General features: G+C 46.7%; 2 long non-coding RNA genes across 3 annotated transcripts in view; both read left to right on the top strand.

Moving 5' to 3' along the window:
* LOC310751984 overlaps positions 1–22,009 on the top strand; it is a 297,164-nt gene that overhangs the window by 183,308 nt on the left and 91,847 nt on the right. The gene's annotated exons all lie outside the window — the stretch shown is intronic.
* On the top strand, positions 18,431–21,822 carry LOC310751519. Its single transcript, XR_014542586.1, has 2 exons — positions 18,431–18,678; positions 20,995–21,822. It is a non-coding gene; the product is annotated as an uncharacterized lncRNA (long non-coding RNA).

Raw genomic sequence — 22,009 nt, 5'->3', positions numbered from 1 at the left:
AATGACTCCCAGGCTGCGCACCTGGTCCTTCAGGGGCACAGTGACCCCATTCAGGACCAGGGAATCCTCCACACCGGCCCGCCTCCTGTCCCCCAAAAACAGTACTTCTGTCTTGTCAGGATTCAATCTCAATCTGTTAGCCGCCATCCATCCTCCAACCGCCTCCAGACACTCACACAGGACCTTCACCGCCTTCACTGGTTCTGATTTGAAAGAGAGGTAGAGCTGGGTATCATCCGCATACTGATGAACACCCAGCCCAAACCCCCTGATGATCTCTCCCAGCGGTATTGTCTCCAATGACTAGCAGTGGCTCCCCTGAGTTTCTGGCAGGGGGCAATTGTCAGCCCAACCTGGAGATGCAATTGGGGCTTGAACTTCTGAAAGCCAAGCAGACGTTCTGCCACCAAGCTATGACCCTTCCCTGCTAAAGTTGTTGAAATGTTACTTACCCTCTGTTCCTTCTAGAATAGATGGCTTAACAGTCCAGCAGGTTGATCACAACTGGGAAAGGAGACCTTATATACTGCTCCAAGCCTTGCAGTGATGGCACGTTACGTGGAAAAATAATAGTGTCCTATCCGGCAGTGTTTCCTGCAATTTCCCCCCTCCAACTTGTCATTAAAAAGAATCTTCCTTTCAATGCTGTTGGCTGCTGGCAAATTAGGGAACGCATTCCTTTGGTTCTGAAGTGGGAGGAAGAAAAAACCAACAACAGTTTATCTCGTCGACTTATTAATCCGCTATTATGTTTGCTCAACCTGCCTCACAAAAACTCGACATTCTGGAATTTGCAGAAAGGAGAGCTTTCCCTTCCGTTCTGTGACATTTACCACAAATTTTATAGTGGTCGGGTCCTGAATGTGGGATGTGAGCACGCCCGAGTTATTTTGATGTAGCTCAGTGATTTGCAATCAGAACGTCCCAGGTTCAGTCTTTGGCATTGCCAGATAGGGTTGGGAGAGCCTTGTCTGAAACACCTGCCAGTCAGTGTGGGCATCATTGAGCTAGATGGACAAAGGGTCTGTTTGCATCTAAGGCAGCTTCCTATATTGCAGCCTAGGGATGGGCTGAGCAGCTAATTCTGTTACCTTTCAGTCTTGCTAGCATCCCATCATAGATCCATCCTGTTGCATGGAATACTATTTCAGTCCATTGTACACTTTTTACGCAGACACTTTTACGTTCGGACTTTTCGATTCATTCACCTGTAAAACAAGCATTCTGTAAGCACTGTTACACAAAAGCATAGCTGTTTGTGCTGCCTTAAGTCTACAAGATCTATGATGCAGTGCAACTATAAGCAATCCATTAAGACTAGAGAACTAGTGATGCAGTGCAACTATAAGCAATCCATTAAGACTACAGAACTGATGATGCAGTGCAACTATAAGCAATCCATTAAGACTACAGAACTAATGATGCAGTGCAACTATAAGCAATCTGGTAAGACTACAGAACTGATGATGCAGTGCGACTATAAGCAATCCAGTAAGACTACAGAACTGATGATGCAGTGCAACTATGAGCTAGACACTCATATGCTGAAAGAACCATTTCAGACCTTTTAACTGAAGGGAGCAATAGATAATACTGAAATAAGGGCAGCACTGAACCAAGAGCTCAAAATACAAATGAATTCCCTTATGGTTTTTCTTTCTCTTTTAAAAACATTTTTCTATGCTTGTCACACATTAATATCTAATACATACATAACAATTCATATGCTGTTAGAAAAAGTCTTCAAGAAAATTCTCTAGCAATTTAGTGCATTCCCCCCCCCAATATATATATAATTTTCTATGCAATTTTACCTAACGTATGGTACTTTTTTGGCAAAGCGATTTCCCCTATTATAATGGTTTTGGGGTGCAGTTTTCACAAGTATATGCATTGATATGCACACTTTGCTGTTGGATATGTTCTAGCACACTTTACTTGTCTGGAGAATTTTGCTATATTGTTTTGCAAAGAGCAACTGAGGTGGAGTTGCCAATAGATCAGAACTGAATTTCTTCCCCACCAGGAATTGAACCTGGAACCTTCTGTCACGCAGCTACAGATTTCCCTTGCCCCTGATCATGGCCAACTTTAAAATATAGCTGCCATTTTTTAATATTCCCCTAAAATGCTCCTTGGGAGCAACTTATTTGAAGTATGGAAACTGAATGCATTCCACTCTTAATTGTGTGGTCTCTGTCCATTGTCTAGCTTTTGCATGCCTAATAATTTGCACGTTATTAGGTTTTTAGCTTCGCATCTCATGCCCAACTCGCTGTCGTATGCTCCAGGCAGTGAGCCCAACTTCAAAACCTCGTTGCAAAATGTCTGTGCAGATCCTCCAAGTGCCCCTGTTTTCCAGGGACAGTTCCGGGTTCACAGAAGCCATCCCGGTTTCTGATTTAATCCTGGAATGTCCCTCTTTTCCTTAGGGCGTCCTTGTTTCCGTTGGAGAAATGTTGGTATGCTTTTTAGTCTATCTGTTCCAGCGCATCCCATCGTTCAGCTGACCGGCATGCCACAAAAGTATCTTTTAGCATATGTTGTCTTAATTGTAGTTTCCTTAGAACGCTCTGATTACTAGGTTAATACCCTGCCTTTGGGGACAGGGTGGTTAAAAAAAGAGATAACCCAGGAAATTAAAGTCCTATTTCAACATAGGGAATGAACCTTTCAAGCCTAATTTTCACAAAGAGCAGAAGATGTGGGGAAACCTGTCTGCGGTTTGCACCACTTACAGTGGCAGGTGGTGGTGGGTCATCTAAGGACATTAGAGGAGCCTTGAAGCTGGAGGGCCTTAGTCGTATTGTTCTGTGTCCACAACAGGCTTCTCCAACCTGGTGCCCTCTGGATGCTTGGGGCTGCAATTCCCCTCAGCCCAAGGTTCAAAAAAGGGCAACCAAAATGATGGAGGCGATGGAATGGCTCCCCGATGAGAAAAGGCCCTCTCCCATAACACTAGAATCCATGGGCACCCAATGAAACTGAATGTTGGAAGTGGGAAAGGTAATAATAATAATAATAATAATAATAATAATAATAATAATAATTATTATTATTATTATTATTATTATTATTATTTATTTATACCCCACCCATCTGACTGGGTTTCCCCAGCCACTCTGGGTGGCTTTCAACAGAATCTTAAAATACAATAGTCTATTAAACATAAACAGGGTTGCCTTCAGATGTCTTTTAAAATCTGGTAGTTGTTGTTCTCTTTGACATCTGGTGGGAGGGCGTTCCTCAGGGCGGGTGCCACCACCGAGAAGGCCCTCTGCCTGGTTCCCTGTAACTTGGCTTCTTGCAGGGAGGGAACCGCCAGAAGGCCCTCGGAGCTGGACCTCAGTGTTCAGCAGAATTATGGGGGTGGAGACGCTCCTTCACCTGACCGAGGCTGTTTAGGGCATTAATGGAAATCAGATTTGAAATTCACGGCATGTTGCACGCTGAAAGAGAATCATACGAAAATGATGATATTTGTCTCCTAGCAAGTGAGCAAAAATGTAGAGAACAAGACGGTACCTTTTATCATATGTGGTGGTCATGTAAGGTAATAAAAGCTTTCTGGGAGATGATATATAATGAAATGCAGAAAATGTTTAAAATTTTGTTGTTGTTGTAGTTCAGTCGTTTAGTCGTTTAGGACTCTTCGTGACCCCCTAGACCAGAGCACGCCAGGCACTCCCGTCTTCCACTGCCTCCCACAGTTTGGTCAAACTCATGCTGGTAGCTTCGAGAACACTGTCCCACCATCTCATCCTCTGTCCTCCCCTTCTCCTTGTGCCCTCCATCTTTCCCAACATCAGGGTCTTTTCCAGGGAGTCTTCTCTTCTCATGAGGTGGCCAAAGTCTTGGAGCCTCAGCTTCAGGATCTGTCCTTCCAGTGAGCACTCAGGGCTGATTTCCTTAAGAATGGAGAGGTTTGATCTATGTAATGAAAAGTATGGATACAACGGAGTTATAAAAAACTCAGATTATTTTTTAAAAGATGCAGTAGAAAAGTTTTAATAACAGATCCCATGGAGAGGAAGGTGGAAAGTCAAGAGATTTGGGAGAATCATGTGACTTTGGATGCGTTGTGCTTTGTTGTAAACTTAAATATGTCAAACCAAATATATATATATATATGTATAATAAAAAAGAACAACAGAAAACTAAGCAAGGAATTGCTTTGCTAGTTCACAGCCAAAGGTAAAATAAGGGGGAAATAATTCTAAGAACTTGGAGAGGAATATATTTATATATAATAAATTTATTTAATACATAAGAAAGAAAGAAAGAAAGAAAGAAAGAAAGAAAGAAAGAAAGAAAGAAAGAACTATAGAAGAATGGCAGATGAAGATGATGGACTATATGGAACTTGCCGAACTGACTGGGAGACTCCGAGACCAGAGAGAAGAAATGGTGGAAGAAGATTGGAAGACGTTTAAGGAATATTTGAAAAAATATGTTAATATTTAAATCTTAGAATAGCTTTGGAAGTGGATTTAGGCTGTAGGGTTAGAAGTAGAAGATAGCGTGTTGTAAAATAGTATTATTTGCAAGTGATAAAATGTGAAGATTTTTATGATTAAAGTAAGTGTGATTAAAAAATGGTTAAAATTTATGATATTTGTAAACTGCTAAAGATGAGGTAAAATGAAAATCAGATAGGGGGGACTTGGGGAAGCCCACCTAACAATGTTTAGAAAAAATAAGGATAAGACAAGAATCTGTTTTTATTGTTTGTTTTCCTGTTTGTGCTGTTTATTTGTGTTATAAAATGAATAATTTTTTTTTGGAAAAAAGGATGAAAGAAAGAAGATTGGACAAATTCATGGGAGATAAGGCTTCTGGCCACAATGGCTCTGCTCTGTCTCCATGGTCAAAAGCAGCAGTGAATATCAGTTGCTAGGAATCTTAGGAGAGCATGCCCTCCAACATTCTTGGTTGACCACAAACTTGACATGAGCCAACAGTGTGACGCGGCAGCTAAAAAAGCCAATGCAATTCTGGGCTGCATCAATAGGAGTATAGCATCTAGATCAAGGGAAGTAATAGTGCCACTGTATTCTGCTCTGGTCAGACCTCACCTGGAGTACTGTGTCCAGTTCTGGGCACCACAGTTCAAGAAGGACACTGACAAACTGGAACGTGTCCAGAGGAGGGCAACCAAAATGGTCAAAGGCCTGGAAACGATGCCTTATGAGGAACGGCTAAGGGAGCTGGGCATGTTTAGCCTGGAGAAGAGGAGGTTAAGGGGTGATATGATAGCCATGTTCAAATATATAAAAGGATGTCACATAGAGGAGGGAGAAAGGTTGTTTTCTGCTGCTCCAGAGAAGCGGACACGGAGCAATGGATCCAAACTACAAGAAAGAAGATTCCACCTAAACATTAGGAAGAACTTCCTGACAGTAAGAGCTGTTCGACAGTGGAATTTGCTGCCAAGGAGTGTGGTGGAGTCTCCTTCTTTGGAGGTCTTTAAGCAGAGGCTTGACAACCATATGTCAGGAGTGCTCTGATGGTGTTTCCTGCTTGGCAGGGGGTTGGACTCAATGGCCCTTGTGGTCTCTTCCAACTCTATGATTCTATGATTCTATGATTCCTCAGATGAAAATGGGACATTTCTCACTCCTCTCCAAATGACCCTCCTTGAATCCCCATTTCTCGTTGTCCCCCCTGTGAGCATTTTCTGTCAGAAGAAGGGTGTTTGCCATCACCATGACACTAATGGGACACAACACACACACCTTCCATCATCCTCCTGCACTGTCCCTGGAAAACAGGACCCTCGGAGGGTATGGGAAGGGAGAGGAACTATTGAGTTCAGGTCAATTTTGTGGGTTTCCAAGAGGCATCTGAATGGCCACAGTGAGAAAAAGATGCTGGATTAGACGCACCATTGACTTGATCCAGGTCAATGTTTATGTTCTTAGCCTGAGCAGGTATTATGGGAGTTGCAATCCAAACATCTGGAGGGACCGGCTTGGGGGAGCCTGATGTGGAAAGAGAAAGAGTGCATTAGAGAGAAAAGAAAAGAGGTAATAGGAAATGCCTGGAGACCTTAGATGGAGATAAACCGGAGTATCTGTAATCAGGTCTGAAAGGATGGGGCTGGGTATGGTTATTAAGCCATTATAGCTTTGCTGTCAAACAGCCCTGATATAATTTGAAAGGGTGGAAACAGCCTCTCTCTGAAGGTTTCACCTGCCTAGCTGTGCCTATGTCACCCTTCAGGTGTCCCTTTATTGCCAAAACATCTCTGAGGACCCATGACAACATCCTTCTGGTGGCTTGGTTTCCGGATACGGCTGTGCTGGGCCCAGGGGTAACCTGAGAACCGTGGTCCAGGTCCCGTCCAGAATCCAAAGGTTCTGCTAGGAGTCAGTCCGACAGGGCCAAGGCAGGAAACCAGACAAGGACAGGCACAGAATCTAGCAGACAGCAATGTCGCTCACGCAACCTGGGGCGAGGTCTGACAGCCTTTTATCTTTGTCGGGGTAACAGCCGGTCCTGATCCCCCGGGAACTCACCTCCCTGTTTCTCCCGAAGGCAAGCACTCCTCCTGCGAGTACTCAGGTCTCTCCTTCTCTCAGACCTCAGTCTCTGCAGCTCGGGAGATGTAGGTGGGTTACTAGACCCAGAGGCCGCCTCAGCCTCCCCTGACCCAACTGGTAGTGGAGCAGCTGTAAGTGATGGCCCAGCTGAAGGCAACGAGGTCATCCCTGCAGCTGGAGCCAGGGCAGGCCCAGGCCCCTGACTCGGCCCAGCTGGTGCTTGTTGCAGGGGAACCTGTGTAGACTGGGGCTCTTCAGGATCAGGCCCCAGACTTGGTTCAGATGATGCCTGAGGCAGAGGATCCGGTGCAGACTGAGACTCCTCTGGTTCCGAGTCTGAGCCCGAGTCCCAGGCCATCACACCGGCAGAGTAAAGGAACACAACTGTCCCACTGTTCCATGTTCTTTGTCACAAGCTGGGGAGAGGGAATCAGTGGCTCCCCAGGCATTGCTAAACTCCTGTTTCCATTAGCTCCAGCCAGAACAATGCTTCTGTAGACCAGCTGCTGGAAACCACAGGAGGGAAGAGTTGGTCTTGTGTTTGAATCCTGATTGCAGGTTTCCCACAGGCCATTGTGAGAACCTGATCTGGCAGCCCCTTCTTATGTTCTCAGCACGAAAACTCCAGGCAGAAATTCAGCACAGAGTTTCATATACATTTTTCTGCATCAGTGTGTTTTTTTTAAAGTCCCTATGAAAATTCATGAACGTTTTAGTACATATTTCCCTAATATTTCCCGCAGCGTTCGCAACCTGAGGTATGACTGTACTTTTTTACCCTTCTACAAGTCTACCACATATGTATAGTGTTTCCTCCTTAGGGTTTTCTTCTCCTGAAGATATCCTGCAAGGCAGCGGAGGTTGAGGCTCAAACAGAGATAGAAAACAGAAGGTTGGGAAGGGTTTGGGTTAGGCAGGAACATCCTGTCAGGTCACAGGTAGAAAAGCCTTGAGGCAGATGTTGCCCTAGGCAGTTCAGAAACTCATTATCTGTTGAGATAGAAATGCTTTGCCTTTGAATGTTTATACAGATTCTAAATAACACAGAGGGGGCGTGAGCCACACCACGGGGATGGCAAATTAGACAGGAGCCAAGGATGCTGATCTCCAAATATCAATAAAACAAACTGACGGAGAGGACTGGTATCTTGGTTTTCCTATTAATATTTATACGGGATGCATTTGTGGCTTCCTCAAGCCCTGTGCGTCAGTAGGCACATTTCAGGGAGGTTTCCTCTGCTGGTCATGTTGTTGTTGCTACGAAACACAACCATTGCCATCAGTGATGCTTTTGAATTCTGGTGCTGGATGAGACTCTTGAGAGTCCCATGGACTGCAAGAAGATCAAACCGATCCATTCTGAAGGAAATCAGCCCTGAGTGCTCACGGGAAGGACAGATCATGAAGCTGAGGCTCCAAGACTTTGGCCACCTCATGAGAAGAGAAGACTCCCTGGAAAAGACCCTGATGTTGGGAAAGATGGAGGGCACAAGGAGAAGGGGACAACAGAAGACGAGATGGTTGGATAGTGTTCTTGAAGCCACAAACATGAGTTTGACCAAACTGCGGGAGGCAGTGGAAGACAGAAGTGCCTGGCATGCTCTGGTCCATGGGTCATGAAGAGTCGGACACGACTAATAGACTAAACAACAACAACAAATCTAGCTGGTGGCATTTGGTTAGGATTCAAGAACACCAGAAGTTGCATTATAATGATTCACATCAGCTCACATTTGTCCACATTGTACGGCAGTGGCTTTTGAGGGTTCAAGGAAGGAGTCTTTTCCCGGTTTTACCTGACTTTGCTGAGAGTTGAACTTGGGACATTCTTTATGCTCTCAGCCATGGTACTTCCCAGAAGAAGGCCACCTATGAGCTCAGTGGAAGCCCAAGAAGCAGCACCCTGGCTGTTGCCTCACCCACCCCACTTCCAATACCTCTGATGGCACCGACAGCAGTGCCAGCTTCTGGCAAGATCTCACCAAATCTTGCAAGATCTTGTGGAGCACACACGATCTCATGGGATTTTTTGCAAGATTTCACAAGATCTCACCAGAACCTGCCCTTTGTCACCGCCACTTCATGGGTACTGCCACATGGCCCAGGTAAGGGATGTGGTGGCCCTGTGGTCATGCACATTCTCGTTTCACCTCAGCTGGTACTTCCCTTGAAAATAAAGCAAGATTCCAGTCCTCATGGTTCTGTACAAAAGGCTGGTTAAATAGGGACATAGGAAGTGGCCTTGAGTCAGACCATCGGTATCTCTCATGGGTATCTCTCAGCCTTAGTTGAAGATGCTGGAGATTATATCTGTGACATTTCAGTTGCACAAAACAATCTTGGCGTTAATATCCCATATGGGGGAGAAGGAAAGCAGAGCCCATCTGCACTATACATTTACCGTATTTTTCGCCCTATAGGACACACTTTTTCCCCTCCAAAAATGAAGGGGAAATCTGGGTGCGTCCTATGAGGCGAATGCAGGCTTTTGCTGAAGCTTGGAGAGCGAGAGGGGTCGGTGCACACCGACCCCTCTCACTCTCCAGGCTTCAAGAAGACATCCGCAGCCTAGGCAGCCCTGCGGGAGTTCCCGCAGGGATGTCTAGGCTGCGGATAGCAGCCTGCTTCCCGGAGCGTCGGGCGCCCTGAAAGCAGAGCGCCCGGCGCTTCGGGAATACATCCGCAGCCTAGGCAGCCCTGTGGGAGGTCCTGCAGGGATGTCTAGGCTGTGGATAGCAGCCTGCTTCCCGGAGCGTCGGGCGCTCTGCTTTCAGGGCGCCAGGCGCTTCGGGAACACATCCGCAGCGTGGGGAGCCCTGCAGGAGTTCCCCGCAGGGCTCCCCGAGCTGCGGATAGCAGCCTGCCACCGGGCGGGCGGGGCGCCCTGAAGCAGAGCGCCCCTCGCGCTGGGCAGACATCGGCCAGCCCCACAAGCTCGGGGGACAGCAGGGAGGCGCAGCGCCGCCATCCCGCTGTTCCTCTACCTGGTTCGGTTTCTCCGACCTGCTTTTTTGGGGGGAAATAAAGGGGAAAAAATTTCCTTTATTTCCCCCCCAAAAACTAGGTGCGTCCTATGGGACGGAGCGTCCTATGGGATGAAAAATACGGTAAATCAGTATCAATCCACTTTGAACAGTCATGGCCTCTCCCAGAGAATCCTGGGAACTCTGCTATGTTAAAGGTGCTGAGATTTGTTAGGAGACCTCACTATTCCAGAGTGGTTTAACAGTCAGCCCCTCTTTCCAGGGAATTCTGGGAACTGTAGCTCTGCCAGGGGAATAAGGGGTGGTCTCCTAACAGCTCTCAGTACCCTCAACAAGCTACAGTTCCCAGGATTCTCTGGGGGGGAAGCCATGACTGTTGCGTGATACTGCTTTGAACATGTTCTTCTTCTTTAGTGATCCCTCGTAGCCGAGTAAGATTGCCTTCCATGAACATGGTTTTAGAAGTGAGTCCATAAGTGACTGTGGAGTCCAATTCTGGATCCACACGTCCTTCCACAGTGGAGACATATGGTGGAGTTGAGGCCTACATAACCAAGTCAGTAGTACAATCCCTACATTTTCCTTGCCGGGGGAAAAAAATCCATCACTCTGCAGGTGATCCCAGGAAGCAGATGATTGATGTTTGTGTGCTCCTAATTAAAGTGAGATGGAGCTGTGGATAATTGACATTACAACATGATAAAATGTTTCCTAATATAAAATGAGCAGTAAGCGCCTTCAGGGCACCGTCAGCGTCTCTGGGGAGCAAAGCTCATTCCAGTCCCAATAAGTGACATCACTGTGGTTTAAGGGCATAATTAAATAGAATGGTAGATATGCCAGGTCAAGCCTCTTGTTGCAGTATATCTTAGGAATGAAACACTCCCGAGGTATTCCTTTAAAAATACTCCTTAATACTTCCTTAAGTGCACCTGAAGGCTCCTGAGGTACTCCTTAAAAATCTCACAGATAGTCCTGAGGTATTCTTTGAAAGTCGCTCTGAAATACTCCTCAGATACTCCTTTAAAGTACTCCGTAATGCTACTAAGGAATTCTTTAAAAAAATACTCCTTAATACTCCCAAGGAACTCTTTAAAAATACTCCTTAATTCTCCCAAGGAATTCTTTTAAAAATACTCTTTAATACTTCTGAGATGCTATTTAAAATACGCCCAAATACTCCTTAAAATAAAAATAAAAATAAATGTTGGCTTTGGTATCATGCTCCAGAAATACTCAATCAGAGTACAGGCAACTACTCCCCATTTGTGCAGGGATTGCATTCTGACACACCATGCACACTGTGGTAGGGGCAAGTGTAAGCCCATTCTGCCCCACCCCACCCCCTTCCAGGGCCAAAAACGGTGTGCACATTGGCTATCGTGCGCATGCCGAACACTGTATTTGATTTCAGATTTCTATTACACCAATATTCCTTATATTTGTTACTCACTTCATGCAAAAGGTAAAGTGACTTAATGAGACAAAATACAGACAGATAACATCAATTAACAGCCACACACACAAACACACACAATGTGCTATGCAAAATTCTTCAGTGTGCTGTTTCAGTAACACAATCGGGAGGAATCTTACTTCACCCTACAAACAAATGAGCGTTATAATAAAGGCTGACTTAAATTTTACCATGTGCTGAAATGCCAGGGCTGGGAGAGCTGTTCTTGCGCTTGAAGGTTTCCTACAGGCACCTGGTGGACCACTGGGAGAACAAGATGCTGGACTAGATGTTCCATTGGTTTGATCCAGAAAGGCTCTTCTCAGGGCCGTCTTACCCATAGGCACTGTGGTGCGGGGGCACCTGGGCGCTGGGCTCTCAGAGGTGCCAGGCCAAGAGTCTGGGGCCTGAGAGTTCAGTCCAGGGAAGAGCCCGCCCACTGGTTGGAGCACCGTGGAGGGCTCTTCTGTTGCGGGAGGCCCTGTGCCGTGAGTTCGGGGGCGACTGAGCCAGCAAGATGCTGAGGTGGCCAGCTGGCTCTGCCCTCCTGCATGCCTGGGACTGGGCAACCTGGGGTGGTGGCAGCGCCGGGTAGATCTTTGCAGCCCAGCGCTGCATATGCTTAAGACAGCCCTGCCTCTTCTTATGTTCTTACCGAAGATTTTGGTCAATGAAAATGTCTTAACCTGGTGCCTAAGAGCTAACAATGACTGCACCATGCATACTTCCCTGAGAAGAGTAGGGCACAAAAGGGGGCCACCACTGAGAAGTCCAGTTCCATGCCTCCCTTGGAGGGGACATGTGGAGAAGGGCCTCAGGTGATGAGCACCATGTTCAGATCGGTATGATGTGGCGAGAGGCTGTCCTTGAGGTGTCAGCGTCACATAAGGCCTTTTGGGTCAAACCCAATTGAGTCTGGAAACTAATTGAGCTCCACATCACACCCTCCCACTGTATTTTTATTTTATTTTATTAATTAGTACATCTAATTGCAAACAATAAAAAGAGAGACAGAGAACCCAATACATTAGATATGGTACAGGGTCATGTCCTTGCGATGATTGCTTATCTTCCATTGACATTGCCTTAGCCAGCATTGTTATACATGAATATATGCAGCATTTTAAAGATTCTGATTACTACTTATATATTAATGCATGCAGTTACAACATAGGGGGACGAGATGCATGGTGGGAGATTTCCCAGGCCCTTCTCACTCCAAAAATTAATGAGCAGTGATAATCCCTCTATAGCAGGGGTCACCAATGTTTTAGGTCCATGGGTATATTAAGATTTTTGAGGTAGTCACTTCTCTTCCCAGCCCCCAGATCAGCCCAGCTCTGAACATCAGAGAGCAAGGGAAATGTTGATCATTTTGGACTCACAGCTCTCCATGGAGGCGCAGGTCAATTCTGTGTCCAGGGCAGCTGTCTACCAGCTCCATCTGGTACACAGGCTGAGACCCTACCTGCCCACGGACTGTCTCACCAGAGTGGTGCATGCTCTGGTTATCTCCCGCTTGGACTACTGCAATGTGCTCTTTGTGCCGTTTACCTTCCCGCCGGAGTGGTACCTATTTATCTACTTGCACTTTGATGTGCTTTCGAACTGCTAGGTTGGCAGGAGCAGGCACCGAGCAACGGGAGCTCACCCCGTCACGGGGATTCAAACCACCAACCTTCTGATCGGCAAGCCCTAGGCTCTGTGGTTTAACCCACAGCGCCTCCCACATCCCATTTAGAACAGTAGCTGTCTAAAAATAGTGCACATATTAAACAGGGCAGCTAAAGTGATAAATCAGCAAACTCCAGTGCAGATTGGAACAGACGAGGCTTTCCAATGAGTAATCATGCAAAGTAAATTAAGGCAAGATGAATACGAATTATATTCTGCTGTGAATACAGAATGACTGAACCAAGCACTTTAAAACCTCAGTGAATTAACTAGGTTTATGGAACACACACACACATACATACACACACACACACTATAAAATTTCATTTTGAAAAAGAGAGTCTTAATTATATCCTGACTAACTGCGAAACTCTTTTTAATTAGCACTTTAAATGCCTAGTTGGATATATCTGATTTGAGCAAATTTGTACTGGGTAGATTTGGCACATGTGAGTGTTGAGTGAAAGTTCAAAAACAAAAACCTTGCCAGAAATACATAATGTTATTGCTGTTCTTTTATTTCTCTTTTGTCTTTTCTCCCAAGGAACTCAAAGTGGTGCACATGGTTATCCCCATTTTATCCTTGCAACAAGCCTACAAGGCAGGTTAGACTGAGTCAGTGCCTGAGCCAAGGCCATGCCAGTGAGGTTCATAGCTGGGTGGGGTTTTGAGCCCTGGTCCAACACACTAACTGCTACATTGTTGATCTGTTTATTTGAGTTATATACCAGCCTTCATCAAAAGATCTCCTGTATACCTGAAGGAGCATCTCCACCCCCATCGTTCTGCCCGGAAACTGAGGTCCAGCTCCGAGGCCCTTCTGGCGGTTCCCTCATTGCGAGAAGCCAAGTTACAGGGAACCAGTCAGAGGGCCTTCTCAGTGGTGGCACCTGCCCTGTGGAACACCCTCCCACCAGATGTCAAGGGAATAAAGAACTATCTGACTTTTAGAAGACATCTGAAGGCAGCCCTGTTTAGGGAAGCTTTTTAAGGTTTAATGTTTTATTATGTTTTTATATGTGCTAGAAGCCACCCAGAGTGGCTGGGGCAACCCAGTCAGATGGGTGGGGTACAAATGATATACGGTGGTACCTTGGGTTACAGACGCTTCAGGTTACAGACTCCGCTAACCCAGAAATAGTACCTCGGGTTAAGAACTTTGCTTCAGGATGAGAACAGAAATTGTGCGGCGGCAGTGGGAGGCCCCATTAGCTAAAGTGGTACCTCAGGTTAAGAACAGTTTCAGGTTAAGAATAGACCTCTGGAACGAATTAAGTTCTTAGCCCAAGGTAAAGGTAAAGGGACCCCTGACCATTAGGTCCAGTCGTGGCCGACTCTGGGGTTGCAGCGCTCATCTCGCTTTATTGGCTGAGGGAGCCGGCGTACAGCTTCCAGGTCATGTGGCCAGCATGACTAAGCCGCTTCTGGTGAACCAAAGCAGCGCACGGAAACACCATTTACCTTCTCGCCAGAGCAGTACCTATTTATCTACTTGCACTTTTGACGTGCTTTCGAACTGCTAGGTGGGCAGGAACAGGGACCGAGCAACGGGAGCTCATCCCGTCACGGGGATTCGAACCGCCAACCTTCTGACCGGCAAGTCCTAGGCTCTGTGGTTTAACCCACAGCGCCACCTGTGTTCCTAACCCAAGGTACCACTGTACTATTGCTATTGCTATTCTGTTCTGGGAAGAACAGATCCGTTTATCCCCAGTCCTTGTCACGTTTGCAAGTGTTCATTCATAAATCCATCTGGCTCATTTGAACTTTAAGCACTTTTCTTCCTTGCAATGTTTGCTGTATGTGGAACTGATTACCCTCCAAATGTTGTTGGACTTCAACTCTCACCAGCCCTGGCGTGAGCAATGGGCAAGGGGGATGGGAGCTGGAGTCTAGCACCATCCACAGAGCCACTGGGTTCCCCATCCCTGTTGTGGTGGTGTAGTGGTTAGGAACAGTGGACTCATAATCTGGTGAACCTGGTTCGCTTTCCCGCTCCTCCACATGCAGCTGCTGGGTGACCTTGGGCCAGTCACACTTCTCTGAAGTCTCTCAGCCTCACTCACCTCACAGAGTGTTTGTTGTGGGGGAGGAAGGGAAAGGAGATTGTTAGCTGCTTTGAGACCCCTTAGGGTAGTGATAAAGGGGGGTATCTTCTTCTTCTTCTTCTTCTTCTTCTTCTTCTTCTTCTTCTTCTTCCTCCTCCTCCTCCTCCTCCTCCTGGACACATGTCCCAACCAATCAGGGATCACATATTAAAGGCACTTCCAGAGATGTAAATCAGAAATGGGAAGCCCATGGTGTTTCATCCCATCATGCTATCAGTGGCATCTTGGAGTAGGCCCACTCAGGTGCTGGGTGGGGAGAGTCTGAGGGCATCTTAATCCATGACTTTTGGGCCAGATGGACAAAGGAGTGGACCTGATATAAAGCAGCTTCTCATGCTCCTATGCGTGTGAGCTTTTGGCTGTCCACTGTGGGAAACAGGATACTGGGCTAGATGGAGCTGCTTCAACCCTGGAGGTATCCTGTCATTGTCTTCAGATGCAGAGGTTGCTCATCAAATTCCAGTTTCTTAATGAATGACTGAAATGTCTCATCTTCTTTGAGGGCTTTTCGCTTGTTATCACCACCGAGGATGGAATGTGCACCCCATTATCAGCTAACTACCGAGGAATTTAGTATCCTCCCAACTCCCCATCACTGCACATTAGATAAAATCACGTAATTGGCTCAATTTGGGAAGCACACCAAAAATGTTGCATTTCCAAGATGCTTTCTGGGTGAACTCAGAAGCTAATTGTGTTTTGCGCTTGTAGTGACAGCATCACAAGAGTGATGGGATGATAGCTAGAAAGCTCTTGGCCATGCATTAGTCAGGCCTACCATCATAATTTCTGTGAGCATCCTTCTCTTCCTCCTCTGTGTTTCAGAGTTTCAGTGAAAAACACTTATACTTTAAAATGGGCAGTAGGAATGTAGTTATTAGAGTGTTGGATTTGTACCAGGGAGACCAGAGTTTACAGCCCCACAGTTGCGAAGCTCACTGGGTGTGGGGATTAAATGAGGAGGAGAAGAATCATGTATTCCACGTTGAGCTCCTTGGAAGAAAAGTCAGGAAAATATGCAACCCATCCATTCACCCATTCACCCATCAATTAATCAAATAAAACCAGGTGTAGGCAGAGATGGAGGAGAACATTAGCAGAGCCGTCATGGATCAGACTCAAGGCCCATCCCGTCCAGAATTCTTCTTCCCAAAGTGCCCCACGAGGTGCCTTCAAGAAGCCTTCAAGGAGAGCATGAAAGGAATGGCTCTTTCCATGCTGCCCCCCCCCCATTTTTGGAACACATATGACTGTTGTGACTTGTGTTTTCTTTTTAAATGAAAGAAGTGGGCACACACTGGGAGGAAGAAATCACTTTATCCCCAGCCCTAGAGACTTTTGCAAGTGTTCATTCATCAATCCATCCCATCCCATTTATGGAATAATCTCTGAGAGCTAGATTCTACTTCCACTGTCAGAGCCACATGCATCTGAATACCAGCTGCTGAAAACCTCTGCAGGGGAGTGTTGCTGTTGTGCTCAGGCTCTCCTTGTGGGCTTCCCATTGGGACATCCGACTGGCCACTGGGAGAAGAGGATGCTGGACTAGATGGTTCTTGGGCCAGACCCAGCTGCAGTGACGGAGGACTCTTGCAGTGATGGCTGACAACTTGGATGACTTTAACAGAGGATAAGGCTATCAAAGTTCATGAAGGATAAGGCTATTGGATCCTAACCCTGATGTTCTCCTGCCACGGATGGAGGCAGGATACTCTTGAATGCTAGTTATGGGACATCACAAGTGGGGAGAGTTGTTGTGCTCAGGTCCTGCTTCTGGGATTCTGATTGGGGCTTAGTTTGGTTAGCCACTGTGAGTAGAGGATGCTAGACCTGATGGACCTTTGGTCTGATCCATCAGGGTGCTTCTTATGTCCATATGGGTGTCAAGGAGAGAGGGGTTCTTGCCTCCATGCCCTGCCTGTGGGCTTTCTGAAGAATCTGATTGTCCATTGTGAGAACAGTGTGCTGGATTAGATCTGACCCAGCAGAGTTCTTCTTATGTTCTGTCCCTTCAAAACACTACAATTCCCAGAGTAGTTAAACAACCCAAACCAACATTGGTTTCCGGGCGGGAATTGATCAAGGTGAGGATTTGCCAAGCGTGCCTTCCTCTTAGCACATTTCTCCCTTTCGTCCTGAGTTTGAGTGTCCTCAAAGTCCACGACGCTTTTGGTAATGGCTGTTCTCCAACTGGAGCACTCGCAGGCCAGTGTTTCCCAATTGTCTGTGCTTATACTACATTTTTAAAGATTTGCCTTGAGAGCATCTTTAAACAGCTTTTGTTGTCCACCGGCATTTGGCTTTCCATTTGTAAGTTCAGAATAGAGTAGTTGCTTTGGAAGACGATCATCAGGCATCTGCACAACATGACCAGTCTAACGAAGTTGATGTTGAAGAATCATTGCTTCAACACTGGTGATCTTTGCTTCTTCCAGTACACTGGCATTAGTTCACCTGTCTTCCCAAGTGATATGTAATTTTTTCGGAAACACCTTTAATGGAATCTTTCGAGGAGTTGGAGATGGCGTTTGTAAGTGGTCCACGTTTCACAAGCACCCCAGAATTCTTTGGGAGGAAGCCATTGATGTTTCAAGTGCCACCCTAGTGGTTTCTGAAGTGAAGGCCCAAGACAGGTGTTGATCATGATGTGAGCTGCGCACAGGTGGTCTGAAGCGAGCGAGCGAGCTCCCACCATTCTTGTGGAGCCTCTTTTTATTGAGACGAATATGCAAGCCAGGCAGATACATTTTTGGGCTGTGACCTTTACACATCTTCCGTCTCGAGATTGTGAGGTGGTATGAAGCTATTTTGGCACCTGTTCCACAGTGTCATTTCCCCCTTGCACAGTGTATGACCTAGGAGACAAAAGTCTCATGGAAAAGGATTACAGACAGGACACTGCAAACTGCTGAGATCGCGAAAGGTCATGCAGAGGAGGAACGATGTACCAGACAGCTGTGGCTTGTCTGGGGGGGGGGTTTCCCTGCACCCCAAGGTCACGCGTGCAGGCAGACGTGGCTGCCTGCTGGTGGGGAAGTGTGCTCCCTCCGGACTCCACTCCCCACTCCGCGATATCCCTACAGGTTTCAAAGTATGGTGTGACTGAAGACTGTCTTTAGATTGGATTCTTCTTATATGACTTAGGTCCCTGCTATTTGGTAGACCACATCCCCTCATACAAACCTTCCTGGGCTTTGAGATCTTCAGGGGAGGCCCTTCTCTCAGTCCCACCACACTCACAGACACACTTGGTGGGGACGCAGAAGAGGGCCTTCTCAATGGCTGCTCCCAGATTTTGTAACTCTCTCCCTAGAGAAGCCAGATTGGTTCCTTCCTTGTTGTCCTTCCACTGGCAGGGGAAGACTGTTTTATTCCAACAAACTTTTGGGAAGAAGTTTCTTTTTATTAAAGGGCTTTTAATAGTACCATGCTGCTTTTGTTATCTGTGTTTTAATGAATGTGGGGGTTTTAAATAAGGTTCTATTAGAGTTTAATTACTTTTTATCAACCATCTTTTGTACGTCTTCGTTATCTTATCTGTGCTGTTTCAATTTGTGTAAGCCATTTTGAGTCCCAATTCGGGAAAAAGGCAGGATCATCATCATCCTCCCAGCATGTTTCCCGCAACTCGGCCCGACTGTATTTCCATTGCCCCATAACATTCCATGGAATTCCACCCCCTTCCCACAAAAAAGGAAGCTTGTTGTCATGTGGTAGCCCTTAAGATTGGGAGGTTTCCATGAGTAAATAGCAACCCAAACAAGCAATTTGGAGTTGTGTGGGAGGAACGTATGCTTCACCCCCTCGGGGTGCTTCGTTTCCGGAACCCAGTTGAACGAAACCATATAAAACCAGCTTGCTCGCTGTCACTCCTGAACTGACTCTCTTTGGCTTTTGGTTGGCGATCCATTTAGGTGAGTCTCTCGATGCACAGTGTTGATTTGTATCTCCTGCTCCCATGGTTTATGGACTGCGTGAGGTGGCTTGGAGGAAGCGTTTGTGCTGTTGTGCTCATGTTCTGCTAGCTTGTGGGCTTGCAGGCAGACCGCTGTGAGAACGGGGTGCTGGGCTAGATCCTTGGGCCTGATTCAGCGGCAGGAGTAGTCTGATGTTCGTATGGAACCTCCAGGTCCACAGGCAGTCTACGTAGATTTCTAGGTTTTCAGGGGCATTTGGCTGCTGCGAGAAGAGGATGCTGAGCTAGATCCTTCAGCCTGATCCATCAGGGCTTCTCTGATGGTCTTATGTACACTGAGGAAGGGCTCTTGCCTTCATGTCCTGCCTGTGGTCTTCCTGGAGGAATCTGATTGGCTGCTGGATGGAGAACAGGATTCTGGACGAGATGAGCCTTTGGTCAGGTGCATCAGGGAATCTTGTGTCCTTTGGAGGAGCCATAGCTGAATAGCAGGGCATAATCCTTTGCATTGCTCTCAGGTTCAACCCCTGACCTCTCCAGACAGGCTCCTCTCTGAAACTCTGGAGAGCCAATCGGGATGGACAAGAGTGAACTAGATGAACCAATGGGGAAACTGGGCATATAATATGGTTACCAGACATCCCCATTTCCTGGGGACAGTCCCCGGACTTACAAATCTGCCCCCATACAAAATCTGTCCCCGGAATGTCCCCGGATTTCATTTAATGTCCCCGGATTTGTATTTTAAGTGTTGTAGATTTATTAGTAGGGAATGAATGTTGCTTGATTGGTTCAACGGCACAAGACACATCATATGGGGACTTCCTTTGAGGCAAAATGGAGGGCGCCATGGCAGCGGGCAGCTCCTGAAGCCAGCCAGAGCCAACTGCGCTACCAGGCTGGCTCTGGGCTGCTGAGACACCCACTGCCGCTGCCGAGGGGGAACCGGGGATACCCGGTGCGTCAACTGGGGAAACCACTGACCCCCCAGCAACCCAAATCGAGCTGGGAGCAAGAGCGCCCAGCCACCCAGCCAACTGCCCACAGAAGAGAAGATATTACTTCTTCTTCTTCTTCTTCTTCTTCTTCTTCTTTTTTTAAAAAAACATTTTTAATAACTTTTTTTCTCTTTTCAAAAAAAAAAAAGTGTCCCCGGATTCTTTGAAAAAAATCTGGTAACCTTAATATATAAGGAATCTTTTAATGTTCCCATTTAAATCAGTCCTTTATTCAGAACCATGAGGACTGGGATATTATTCTAGGGGTAGAGCAACTGGTTTTAGGTCCCACGTTCAATCTGAAGCATCTCCAGGTAGGGCTGTGAACGACTCCTTGTCTGAAACCCCAAGAAGCTGCAGTCAGTCAGTGTAGGGAAGACGGATGTTGGTGGGCTGGTGCAAGCAGTTTCTTATGGGTGGGTTCTGAGTGACCTTTCTCCAAAATTGCTCAACTAGAAGTCTCACCTTATCTAATCATTTAATTTTTCTTGTCGTTTATCACAAGAATGAATAACAACATGACACATATGAATTATTAACTCAAAGCGGTGGAAATAGTAATTCTGTTAAGTCTGCAATGAGATAGGTAGACAGTCAGTCAGAGACAGACAGATAGATTGATCATCCCTTTGGGTGAAGATTGGGATATACCTCTAATCATGGGTGTGGTTTGGATTAGCGAACCACACTGAGTATTTTTCTAAAAAATGAGGTGGGATGCAAGTTTCTAAAGTAAAATACAGTGGTACCTCGGGTTAAGTACTTAATTCGTTCCGGAGGTCCGTTCTTAACCTGAAACTGTTCTTAACCTGAAGCATCACTTTAGCTAATGGGGCCTCCTGCTGCCGCCGCGCCACCAGAGCACGATTTCTGTTCTTATCCTGAAGCAAAGTTCTTAACCTGAAGCACTATTTCTGGGTTAGCGGCGTCTGTAACCTGAAGCGTATGTAGCCTGAAGCGTATGTAACCTGAGGTACCACTGTAATGTGATATATAAACTCCTGGGAAGAAAGGGAACTTTGGATCCTTTAAATATGTCCATATTTGAGTCTTGGTGGACCTTGGGACATAGAAATAGATTCTTTTTAAGTAAGCAAAGGAGAAAAGGATCTGAAATGTATCTTAGTTCTTCACTGATGAGTGTCTTCTGCCATAGCTGAAGGTAACAGGAACATGTAAAGACCAGGGGCACAAGCTCTTGGGGGCTAAGTCCTTTAGGGGCTCCAAAAAAATTGGGGGTTGAGGGCCAGGTCCCCCCAATGTCCAAAAGGGTGAAGCCTGGAGCCCAATGTCCTCTCTTGCTTTTCTCCCCACAGACTTTCCTGAGGACCCATCGAAGATGGCTTGCCCATTCCAGCAGTGCAAGCAGCCCTGCCTCCCGCCCCCAATCTGTGGACAGAAGGGCTCTGTGAAATGTGGAGACGTCTGCCCGTGTTCAGCGCCCTGTGGCCCGAGCATCGTCCAGCAGTCCCCTGGCCAGTCCGTGACCGTCTGCTCCCCACCATGCTCAGGTCCATGCGCTAAGATTGGCGGAGACCCCTGTGCTCCTGTCTGCGCCCCTCCGTGCGCTCCCAAGTGTGGCGATGTATGTGCACCCAAATGTGTGGATCCGTGCGGCCCCTCCGTCTGTGCCCCACCGTGTGCACAGGTGGTGGCTCCGTGCGCCACAAAGTGCCCCGATCCATGTCAATCAGTCTGCGCACCACCACAGTGCATCCCAGTCGCCATTGGCTCATGCTCTTCAAAGTGTGTCCCAGTGGATCCATGCGCTAAGCAAGGCCCTTGTTGATGATGCTGAGGCTGCCATTGGAAGACCCCCAGAACCCGGGAACAGAATTCCAGAGCTGTGTGTGGCATCAGTCAGGCTTTGCCCGCTGGCCTTTCAAATTGCACCTCATATCTTGTCTCTTGGAAGAGGGAACCCAAAAGCTTGGTCCTTTGCCATATTTAATATTTGCACCTTTTTCTTGGGATGTCTAAGTTACCGGCTGTTCCTCCCACTTGGGCTATTGCATGCACTCAAGGGGGATGTTTATGTACAGTGCAACTATACACAATGTTCCCTTCCTAGAATTTCAAAACCTGGAGCGTTGCCTCGCAATAAATAAAAAGCTATACTCTGTGGCAAAACCTAGATCTCCAAATTAATATTTTTGTCTCCTTTCTGGTAGAACTGGTAGCAGTTTAATTGATTTATGAGATATGAGATTCTCTGCTATGAGATGTCATGATGACTCCAGGACTTAAAAAAAGAAAGAAAAAAGTTAAGAGCATTTGCTGTGATGACTACCCCACAATGTTGTTGTTTAGTTGTTTAGTTGTGTCCGCCTC

This window comes from Podarcis filfolensis, assembly GCF_964270895.1.
Source record: "Podarcis filfolensis genome assembly, chromosome: 16".
Taxonomy (NCBI): domain Eukaryota; kingdom Metazoa; phylum Chordata; class Lepidosauria; order Squamata; family Lacertidae; genus Podarcis; species Podarcis filfolensis.
This window is presented reverse-complemented; position numbering and strand designations above follow the sequence as displayed.